Source organism: Patagioenas fasciata, chromosome 5 (genome assembly GCF_037038585.1).
Source record: "Patagioenas fasciata isolate bPatFas1 chromosome 5, bPatFas1.hap1, whole genome shotgun sequence".
NCBI lineage: Eukaryota > Metazoa > Chordata > Aves > Columbiformes > Columbidae > Patagioenas > Patagioenas fasciata.
The window spans coordinates 52,614,608-52,627,007 of NC_092524.1; the positions used below are offsets into that span (position 1 = coordinate 52,614,608).

Consider the following 12,400-nt stretch of genomic DNA (forward strand, 5'->3'; position numbering starts at 1 on the left):
AAAAACCTCCTCAGCAAAGCACACACCCACACTCTCTTAAGACAGAAATAAGCAATTTGGAATTAAAAAAAAAAAAAAAAATCAGTGCCAAAAATATTTACTGAATTCACAGTACAGCAAAATACATGCCTTTTCTCAAAGCCATCTGCTAAAAACCCAAATGCTTTATGGCTTTTACTCAGCCATAACACCGTGCTACCCCACAACACAGCAACCCAGAAAAGCCTTGACCAGACAGCACTTGGTTTCTGTGCTTCCAGCAGAGCTCTTCGCCCACCAAACCCCCCCAGACACCAAGGTCACCTCGCCACACGGGAACACACACAGCGCAGCGAGCTGGCCCACAGGCGTTAATGAGGCCTGGCCTTTGCCACGTGTGCGTGCTTGGTGGCTGTGACGGTTCCTCTGAGACCCCCGGCAGGGTGGTGGCCACGGTGTGAGCACCCGTCTGCCCCGAAGCCCTTCCCTGAGATCAGGCCATCACCAGGTCCCTCTTCCCCTCGGCATCCTGCTCACACAGAGTCTGCCTGAAGACAATGGCCCCTGAGAGGCCTCTCCTGTGACAGCCGTGGCTGAAGGAGTAGAACACATTCAAACATAGGAAAGGGAAGAGGAGGGAACAGCGGTACGATCCTCTAAACCTTGTTTCCTCTGCTGTTGCCTCTGAGCATCCCCCGGTGCTGTGGAGCACCCGCTCCCATGCCCGCAGCACTGGCGGGCTGAGTGGAGGGGAGGTGGCGAGGAAGTGCCTCATGGCTGCCTGCACCCTCCCCTTCCACACTGTGGCACCCGCACCACCACGGATGTGTCCGTTGGCAGAAGGACACATCTTCATAGAATAACAGAATCATTTTGGTTGGAAGAGACCCTTATGATCATCAAGCCAACTATAACCTAACTCTGGCACTAAACCATGTCCCTAAGAGCCTTATCTATGTGTCTTTTAAACATCCCCAGGGATGGTGACTCAACCACTTCCGTAGGCAGCCTGTTCCAACGCCCGACGACCATTTCCATGAAAAAACGTTTCCCAATATCCAATCTAAACCTTCCCTGGCACAACTAGAGGCCATTTCCTTTCATCCTGTCACTTCCTACTTGGGAGGAAAGACCAACACCCTCCATGCTACAACCTCCTTTCAGGTAGCTGGAGAGAGCAACAAGGTCTCCCCTCAGCCTCCTCTTCTCCAGGCTAAAGAACCCCAGTTCCCTCAGGCACTCCTCACACCACTTGTGCTTCCCCTGGATACAAAAGCCGATCTTGCCCTTTCCTCAGCAGCGCAGGTGACTGTTGCCCGGCACAGCTCTCACTCCCCAGAGCAAGATGGCTGCCACCGCCACCACTGCTCCTAGTCCATCCTCCCCAGAAGAGGCCCTGCCTGCAGGACATCACTGGTCACATCCTCGGGCCCAGGCACTACATGTATTTTAAAAGCACAGTACCTAGGGGAAATAACTACAAAACATGGAAAAGATTTGTTGCACTGTTGTCAAAGCAGGTGGAAGTGACAGATTGCCAGAAGGTTGTTCCTGTAGTCATGAAACAGGTTTCAAAGTCCCCTAAAACCTAAAGATAATCATAGGTATTTTAATATACTAAGTGTTTATTGAAGTTAGTATCACAAAATTATGCTATATCAATATATAATTGCCCTATGCCCAAATTCAAGCACAAGTCAAAGGCAAAGGACTAAATAGCCTTCCATAAGATTACTGTAAGGCACTCTGCCTTTTTAAGGTAATCCACCTGCTTCTTTGGATGCAAATTGTGAACCAAGCCTCACACGCCATTTTGATTCAAAGTTACTTTTGTCTCCTCTTGAGCTGAATAACAATACACAAAATGCAATGAAATAGAAAACAGATGTTGTCTATTACATTGACAGAATTAGCAAAGTTCTGATAAAATGTCATATATAAAAACCACACTGCTTTCACAATTATTCTGCAGAGACTCTCGTGCTAACAAGTAAAAACTTCACTGTGTTAAAATACGGACTGTATAAGGATCCAAAGCAATTAAATGAGTAAGAAAAGCCTTGGATACTCCTGAACAAAAAGGGGAGTTGAGAAAGAGACCAAAATGACCACAAAGAAGTTAAGTAGTCTACATTCATAAGCGCCGGAGTGTGCAGGGGCATGCACTCGTCTGAACACGTGTGCTCACTTCATAGGGCTTAACGTAACCAATTGTTTGCATTCCCTATAGTAAGCGCCAGCTCTTCAAGTGTAGCAGGTCAAGAGCTGCTGAGGGCCTTCATGCTCCTGCAGGACAGGCTCACAGTTCTGGAGTGCATCAGAGTCCAAGGTAATCTCTGGGACTGGACCCATCAAACTACAAGAGGAAAGCCATAGCGCAGTCTTCATACTATACAAATTTGTCACAAAAACCAGAAATCACATTATGGCAACTATATACCTCTCAAAAGCCCAAGGAAAAAAATGGTGACATTCTGAAATTAAGCCACAGAAAAAATTTACTGTCACGCTCCTGTACGCCTGTACATGAGTGGAAGAGGGTTAAATAAAGGAGAGAGGAAAGTGTATATATTTGAATAGACAAAATGTCTCCACCAGAAAAACAAAGCCAAAGTGATTTATCTTATTTTCCAACTTGAAAAAAAGGCCCAAGGCTCTCATAAAAACCTCTGTCTAATTCAGCACAAACCCACATGAACTGAGAAAATTAACTGTGCCTTCCCAGGGAAAGAAGCGAAAGAATTCAAGCATATAAATAATGTACCAGAGCAACTGGTCAAGCCTTTCAAACAACAAACTTCTGTGTTTGCAGGGCTTTGCTGAAACTTAGCTATGCATGATCTGTGTCAGATAAATTATCTTTCTCTTTGCAAACTTTTACAGGTGAAGTCTCAGATGGCATTAATTATTTAAACATATTTCAAGTTAAGAAATGACAGGGTTAAACTCTCACTTTTAAGTGTTTAGAAGATGCTGCTTCTCTGTTCCAGATTATGAAACCATTTGAAGAAGTTTATTCTGCTAAAGACCACCGATTAAAAAAACCAAAATTTGGTCCATCCCAGGTATTTTTTCAAATGAACAGTTTCTTCAGTTTAGCCCGTAATCTACTGGAGAAGAGTGGCTGGTCCTCCTATAGAACTAACAGCATATTCTGTATTTAGGTAAAATAAAGAATGCAAAATCTGTTTTTAGAATTTTCTTTTGTAATCAATATGTGCTGTAAGATGAATATTTATGCAGTTAGTATTATTGATGGCAGAGTATTTCCCCAAACTTATTGACGAAACACACTGACCAAAGTAATATTTAATTTCTAATAAATCCCCACACAGCTAGTAGAAGAAAAGCAGTAACTAGTTTGAACTCTTTTATCAGTGTGAAGAAACTTGTGGCCTAATCCATTTTCCTTGTGTGCAGGTTCAGACCTATTTAACTCCCAGCAGCAGATGAGCACAGGGCATTTGCGGGAGGAGACAGACACAGACCACTCCTAAAGAACCGAGAATTCAACAAGCATCTTGCAAGAACAAGAATTAGTATAGTTTATGGGTGAGATGACATGTGAAAAGCCAACAGTTCCCTGTCAAGAACCACTGGTTTGATTTGCAGAATGTACTATCGGTTCAAGCATAACCCCAGCCAAAGGGATATCCAGGCTGCAACAGCATTTGTAGCAAATACACAGAACAGCATCCAGGGGCGTATGTTCATGTCTGTTCAGTGCAGAATCCTCCTCTCTCTGAGGCACAGTCATTGCCACTGTAGCATCCGTGCACTGCCACAGGGACCAAACGAAGTATTCACACACTTGCTGAAAAACAGCAGCTGCAAGAACCGGCAAGTGACAGTGTTTAACTCGTCAGCATCTGCTTGTGTGAAATGAGATACCTGGAACTGGGAATCACCCCGATCAAATCCAACCCTTCCCAGGCATTTGCTATCGACTTTTAATGACAAGTGGGACTCGATTTCCGCTCAAGGCAAACGATGAACTGTTTTTACTCTGATGACACAACCAGTAGGAAGCTCCGTCACGCCGCAGGGCCCTGGGCACGGGAAGCTGCCTGACTGAGAGCCAGCAGGAATTTCTCTGAGGGAAGGCTTTTCCATAGGAAAAACGTTGCTTTACTGAAACCTAAAACATTCCATGGGAATGTGTTGATTTGGATACCGCTCGTGCTGGAAACCAGGCTGATGTGAAGGCTGGCCGGCCAGACAGTGAGGGTTCATGGCAGCCAGCCAGCCCAACCAGAAGCTCCCAGGGCACATAGAAGCAACAACACGTGTGAGCCCCCCCGCCCCCGATTAATTGTTTACACCAAAACATATGCCACACATTCACAAAAATCTTCAAAAGGTGCACAGGCTTCAAAAGACTCAAAAAGTAAATATAAATCCTTTGTCTTCTGGAATTCACATTAGAGCAAGGAGACTGCAATTCTCGAAGTCAAGCACTAAAAAAAAGCCAGGGTATGAATTCTCTCTCACATTGCTGTATTTCACAACTATACCAAAAACTCTCACAGGCCTCTTTGTCAGAGAGGCATGATTAACAGGTCTTAAAAACCCAAACAACTAAAAACTCAAAACAAATTTAATTGTGTGGGACTACACGCCACAATTAAGGAATGATAAAAACACGGAAGGCAATAAATATAGGCCAATGACTGAGCTACCAAGTATGTCCAGAGGGTGATGGTAAGGAGGACAGAGGAAGGGGCAGGAAACAAACAAACAATGCACACTTCAATGGCCTCTGAAGCTGAGAGCTATTGGCCCTGAGAAGGAAGGCTCAGTGGGGAGGCAGGGAAGATGCTCCACATTCACCTCAGCCCAGCACAGCCAAGAGGCAACAGGCACAGCTGCTGGGGCACAGCTGGTGCCAAAGCACACCCGCAGGGATGCCCAGAGGGCAGGCACGACAGCTCGGTGTCAGCCGTAAGCTAACAAGCTGTTGCACACAATATGCCCAACACAGAGCCTGCAGTAAGCAAACAGCTGCTAGACCACAAACTGGCTGCAGTGACACAGAGGATCCTCTCTCCAGCCCTTATCAGGGGCAAAAATGATTTACTGAGGTGCCTCAACATCCAGCTCAGCCCACAGATTTTGCAAAAAGATGTGGCAGGAGAAAACAACTCTTCCTCTCCTAACAAACTCAGTTAAGTTCCCAGTGCTGCATAACAGGTGGATGGGAGAGCACCCAGTTCACTGTGACCACCACCCTTTGCCCCAGGGTGGACAGCAGTGATCAGGGCAGCAATATAATGGACAATTCCTAGAGGCAGAAGCTGCAGCTGCGAGATGAAGGGGACGAAGGCATTGTTGTACCTGCACTGCAAGTACTGCATTACCAACCATTCACAGTGCAAAACATGGCAAGTCTCACCTACACCTCCAACAAATAGTGAACTGAAGGAAATGTCAAGGACACTGAACTTAGAAACAACAAACCAGTTTGTTGAAGAGTAACCAACAGAGTATCTTGCAGGTATATAAACCCACCTCTGAAAGCTTCTGAAAAGCAACTAAACCACAATTATTCTTATGATCAAGTTGCTAACAACAGCTGCAGATGCCTCTACCTGGCTGGAGCCCACAAAACCCTGTATCTAATGGCAGCAGGAATGATACATTCCTGAGAAGTACATTCAGCTCCAGATGCAAGCTGGATTCAGACTGCTACCATAAGGTATAAAAATGGATGTCCAACTAAGCTGGAAGATTGTAATTTTTACTGTTTCTTGAGAAGTAAATTTAGGATGGACGTGTAACTGAGAAAAAACTTAAAGAAGTATACTTTTGTTGGAATACAGCATCCTTTGATGCTGGAAGATGAATAGTACTTCCTTACAGCAGTCACCCTGCGTAAGGCATGAGAAATATTCACGACCACGGCGACGAGCAGCCCTGTTGGCTGCACAAACGTGGTCCGCAGAGCTGCTGCCAGACTGCACGGGAGGAGGCCTCTTGGTCCAAACCACACCACCATGAGCCTGCAGAGTGAAAAGGGACAGACGGCAACTCACTCTGGTTGAGGACTCCTCTAAATGCTTGTCAGCTCTTCACTGCTTGCACCAGGGAGCTCAGATCCCCCTACTGCCATATCTGCTTTGTTTTCTACACTCACCTTTAATGCCATTACTGGATGTGGGCTAATAAGACTACTTCACAGCAAAGAGAGGTTAATGCTCTATATCTGAGTACATAACTGTAGTTGTATTAAAGAATATATTACTCCTGTTATAAATTTTGAGCAATACAGACACATTTAGATACCGCTGCACCTCTAACACATGTGTTTTGTTAACAAGGAAAAAAAAAATTGATAATCCCTGCCAGCAGCTTGCTGGCAGTTAATATCACAATTAGTGATCACCTAGCAACAGTCAAGCAAGCTTCCTCTCCAATCAAAGGGAAAAAACCTCTGCTAACCCGGGCTAATGACAACACATGAAAAAATCTGGAAGGTAGGTGTTAAGGTATTTCCTGATTTTAATGAAAACTGATTACTTCAGAGATTTTAAATCTATAAATGCATTACTCTATCTTCTCAAATTTTCCATAACTGACAAAACATTATTCTTAAAAATATTTATCAATTCACAATACTAATTTTTAATTTATGAAGGCTGATCTAATATTCTGGTAATGCTTCTCCTTCCTCTGCAATTCCCTCTTTTATTGCCTCTTGGTATCTCTCACTTGCTGCGACATGTGGGATGGAGACTTTAAGCTCCTAGATGGAGTCTTTCTTGGTTTCTCTAGGGTGTCTAACACATTTTCGAGCGAATAATAAAATTCTGAGCTCTTGCGCACTCTTAAATGAGTTTTCTATATGACACGACTGCCAGAGGCATTACATCTAAATTTTTATTAAAGACAGAAGAAAAGTTGTTTAAGAAAGCTATTCACACAGGAAACACTTAAAAATAAAATATAATGTTACTTTTTGAAGGATGAAGCAGAAAGTTGGCCAATCTTTACATCTCCAATAGCCAAAGCCATTCTCTTGCCACTGTCTCCACTTAAAATAAGTAATTAAGCACGAAAACAGAGAGAAAGGAAGGAAAAAATAGGATAAAAAGAGCTTCTCAAATTTTCAGAATTAGGGATAAAAAGGGTAATTCCTAATTTCAAGCCAAACACGGTAATATGTCTTTACGAGCCCACCAACAACTCTGCTGTGGTGTTCAAAAGGCCCCCATCACTGCTGACACCATCTGTGAAGCCTTCTTGTCCCCTTGGTGGGACTCCGTAGCCCTCAGCCAGAATTTTGGTCTTTGCCAAGAGTTGAATACATATTTATGGACAACAATGGAGGATTTATTTTTTAAATTAAAAAAAAATAATAAAATTCTAGAGTCGTTTCAAAGGAGATGGCTATTTGAGGTATGCCAGCCATTGTGTAAAATGCAAATTCCTCACTAATCCATGTTTACATATTTTAACAGATTTGTTGTGAACACTGACATAGAAGAAAGTCCTGATCTAATTGAAAATTCATGGTGAGACAACTGTCCCACGTTACTTTTAATTAAAAAAGATTTGTCTCCGTTGGGAATGGGGAGATGCTGGCTATCAGCCTCCAATTCTAATTCTGCCTCTACTATTGAATCACACAATGACTCCAGGCAAGTAATTTCATCCTTTCTGTCTCAGATTTTTTTTTTCTTCTTCTCTGTTAAAAACATGAATGTTATAGTCTATGTATCTCTGGGAGGAATAAAGAATTGTTAAGTAACAACACAATAGGCAAGGGAATAGTCTTTTGAAGTGCATGTAGTTAAAGAAGGAACAACACAGCTCACTCCTAGACCATGGCCTGTTATTTGTTCCTGCTTCCTCTATTTGAAGTAAGAAAAAACACTGCAGGTTACCTCACATGCTGAAAGTGCTAAGTTTCTCCTTATTTCACAACTTCTATTAAATAGCTCCTAGACCATCTATCACTGGATGGAAAAACTGGTGGTCATCAGGCTGGGGAAACTTGAGAGTTATCTAAACCTGCTCATGTGCTATCGAGCATGTCTGTGCCAGCTCATGCAGGCACTGCAGGTCAGTCCCCTGAATCCCAGATGAACCGAAGATCCTATTTACAAACATCCACAGCCCCATCCACAGGAGACTGTGGCCTCTTTGGGGCTGCAGCAGCATCAAATGCTGACCTGGCCAGTGGGGAGAAGTTGGATTCTCTTCTACTAAATCAGAAATGGAGCACTCCAGTTTTCTGACCACAGCTTTCATTTACTGCAAAACAAATCAGGGAGAAGAAGAGGTTCATTTCTGTTTTGCTTTTACTGGATTAGAATTTCACTGGAAGAAAAAAAAAATCTTTCATCTCAGATTCTAGAAAATAAATGAGTCCTAGGAATTGCCTATACCTAGGCTCACCTTCATTTTCAACTTGCTGTAAAGAGTCTGCTTTGAAAGTTAATGCTACAATGCAAAGCTCTAAGAGAACTCCAGGCTGACCACCTGAGCAACTGAACTGCAGTGAAACCGCAGAGCTGCCAGCCAGGCAGGATACTGGAAGGCTCTACTGAAACAAGCATTGCTCCCAAATTGAAACTGATTAAATTTTTATAAAGCCCAAGGTCACCCAACTGACTTCTGTTACCCAGTCCTGAATTGTCCGTTCATTATTTTTGCAAAACTTTGAACAGCATTGCTGGTAGACCTGCCTGGATTTCATGAATACTTCCTGTGTGAGGCTCCCACTCAGATTTCCAACCACATCTTAACCATGACCTGTCGGTCAGCTGGACTCGAGGTTAACAACAGCTTGTCACCCACTAGTGAAAATACCCTGCTGGTTAATTTTAAAGACACCAATGTACCTTGAACATGCACAAAGTTAGAAACATGTGCATATGCAAAAGGACAAACCTGATATCCAAAGAAACAGAAATAGGAAGGGAGACCTTTAAAGTCCTGTCCCCCCCACTCATGACCCCCCCCAGCTCATGTTGCTTGCTGAAATTCTCATTTATCTGCTATGGTGAGATTCCCCATTTCACCAATTTAAGTACTGAGGAAACTCAAAACTAAGCATGACTTGCATGCTGCTGCCAGTACGAACTCCCCCTCCACCACTCGCTCAAAGCCAAGGAGCTTTACCAGCTGAAATTTTCCATACTTGGTCTTTCTCATTAATCTTGAATGAATGTGGTTCAGATGATTCAGAACTAATCTGGCTTCTAGAATTACAGAAGCAGAGGACAAAACGAATGTTTAACCTCTCCCCTGGAACATTTAACCTCTCCCAGATGCAGAGGGTATTTTCCCTGGGAAGCCTAATGTGCTTACAAGCTCTGCAGCACTGCTACAGAGGAGCGTGCAGAGATTTGCCGCCGCTGGGGCATACACCGAAGTGTCTCATGTGCATGTCAGAAAGTTACATCAAAGCAGAAAACATGACAATAAGAATAATAACAACAAAACACAAGTCAAGTACTCACACATTTGGAAAGCTCCAATTACGTTTTTTGATTAATGTCAATTCTACCTCTTCACGTGTATCTACTACACAAGTGCTGCATTCAGCAGTCACACTCCTGCGCCCCAGAAGAGCAGCGCCTGAGGATCATACAGCACAGAGCGCAACATGCTAAAAAGGTGAATGATAAGCAGTTTGTGAGTGCTTCTATCACCAACACAAAAGTTTAATGCATAAAGTTACCCCTTTTTAGAAACAAACTGCTAAGGCATAAAAAAAATTAGTATCAAAATTTTTCAGCTTTCACTGATTCATATTCCTGTGATTACTCAGTTTGAAGCACTCAGGGCTGCACTGTAGGGACAGGGGAGGGACAGACCAACAGACACATCGAACTACAGCACCTAACACTGGGTTGTTTTACCTTGCAGTCTGGATCTACAGATATAACGAAAGAAGGAAGCGAATACAGTATTTTTTGCATTCACAAGCATTGTAGAGACTTCACCTAGACCAACCCCTCCACCCACAGAGTTACAGAGATACCATTTCCATTCACAGAAAGGAAAACATACACACAGAGATAACTATGTACCTCCAAAAGCCCCAGTAAACTGCAGCAGACCAGGTGGGGCTCCTGGACACCCTACGTGGGGCCCCTGGACACCCCACCTCCAGGCCCACCCCACCATCGTGTTAGGGCTCCTCATAACTGCCATCACACCTACAAGAGTTCTGTGCTTCTCCTAAATGCACCCCAAATCCCTCAGGCTGGATGCCAAGCAAATAAAAAGCAGAACTGTAATATGCCCTCCACTATACAGTAAATTCAAAGCAAACAGCACAAGTTTGACTAAATTCTATCCTATCAGCCTAATTCAGTCAGAAGAAGATAGGAATTTTCCATTTATATCAGAAAAGTCTTCGACTCCACAAAGCGTCAAATTCAAGAAGCAGAGCAGATGTGACCTCACCAGGTATTTACAGCCTCTGCCAAAATGAAGAAGACCCACTAAACCGTGGCTGGGGACTATATGTGATCTGTACCTCTGGTCTCCAGAACAAGAGCACTCCTAGTTATTTTTACAGTAACAATAACCACAGCATACAACTCCCGATAACTTCTACTTAACATTTTCAAAGCAGAGCTATGGAATAATGAATTTCACACATTCTGCAAGTCTAACTGTAAACAAGTTTTTGGAGGACTTCATTTTCACTCATTTTTAAATTATCTTTAGCCACTTTCATCTTAGCAGAAAAAAACACCTCCCACCTGTAATGGGAAATAAAATTCAGTGTGCATCTTTCTCTCTAATCCTTGTCTCTCCAAACAGCTGTTCAGCCTGTTGAGAATACTAACACTGTACTTGATAATACTCTAATAAATTTCTCAAGTTACCGTATCACCTGCATGAATGAACTCACCGAAGAAAAGAGAAGCCAACCTTCACATAAGCTATAGCAAGAAGTTGTCTCTCTACTTTAAGCCAGCAATTCTTCATACAACCGACAAAGCTGCATTTCTACCAAGACGGAGACTACTTTTCCAGAAACTGTCCTACAACATCGTTCTTTCAGCAAATTTTGGCTTCCCCAGTGGAATCCACGGTCTAGTCTATGTTGCCCTCCATTTGCTGCTTCTCCTCAGCTGTTTGTGCAGAAACTGGACATGACTCAGTAAGACGGGGCCCAAACACAGCTCTTCACCCTGGGATATGCAGCAGAAACCAGAGGTGTAGAAATAAAGGCTGTATGAAGAAAGGTGAAGGTGGGCAGATAATTGCTTTTGCAATGAGATAACTAGTTTATGTATCTCTGCTTTATCCACTGTGATTTCATGCGGGGAAGGTTGAAAAAAATCATTACAAACACAAAAACGTGCCCCAAAGTTGCAAATGTCTAAGTTGACTGTTTCTGCATGCTATATCTAAACAGCAGTTTGGTAACAACCTTGTGCCAAAGCACAAAGCCTACAGAAACAGTCTAGGCCATTCACTGTCTCTTGATAAAGCTCAAGAAAGTTAAAGAATAAAACCCAGTATGACAATCCAGCAATCCTCTGTGCTCCTCACCAAACAGCTTTGGTTTAGCAGCCAGTGGAGGAGACTGCAGGCTCTCCTTGATGAACCAAGAGGCTCTGGGAGGTCCATCTGGTGGTGGCCAACCTCAAAAATTGAGGTATTTCGCTAACGAAGAGCACACGCTTTTCAGACACCAAAAGGGGTTTCTAAGGGTGGGCACAGTTATCTGTCAGATACTGTGTAATTCTCCTTCAGTTGAATCTATGTCTGCCGTGCAGTTGCAAAAAATCCTCATTAGTATTAACTAGCAAAAATATGTTCATGAGTGTATGTGTACTCTCACTCTCTCTGTAATTAATCCCTGGAGTAAAGCTGCTCCTTGGATCACCTCAAATAGAGAAAATCAATGAATTAGATTACAGGAAACAATTAATTATCGTTCACTGATGTTTAGAAAGAGACACTGACACCCTGACATCCCCAGACAGATTTTGTGCCCTCGAAAGCATCAGATCACAGAAAGTAGCAAACTATGCTTTTCAAACACTGGATGACCTCAAAGTTACTCATTCTAGCAAAATGATACTAATCAGTCATAAAATGAACAGGACATAACCTTTTAAACATTAAAGAGGTAATTAATTTATAGGGCATCCATTTCCTACAATCAATTAAACAGAAATATTTTCTTCACGTGTTTATGTAACTTCCAACAAATCAGGGCAGTGAGGATGGAACAAATGACTTTGTTAAACCATTTCAGTTAATTCTCATGTTAGTGGTTTCATTCATAGTCAAGTCTCTGTTTTCAGTGTCATATAGAGTGCATCACTGAATTTTCCTGCCAATGCACACTGTAAATAAATAGGCATAAACTTGAAAGCAGCAAGCCCAGCCATATGCAGCACGGAACCATCCAGAGAGCTGCCTCTGCTGGATGAGCAACCACCACCTG

The 12,400-nt window shown here is 43.0% G+C and overlaps 1 protein-coding gene across 7 annotated transcripts in view; it reads right to left on the minus strand.

Moving 5' to 3' along the window:
* The window catches only part of FOXN3 (forkhead box N3), a 216,886-nt gene that overhangs the window by 77,686 nt on the left and 126,800 nt on the right, over window positions 1-12,400 (minus strand). The window lies entirely within an intron of this gene.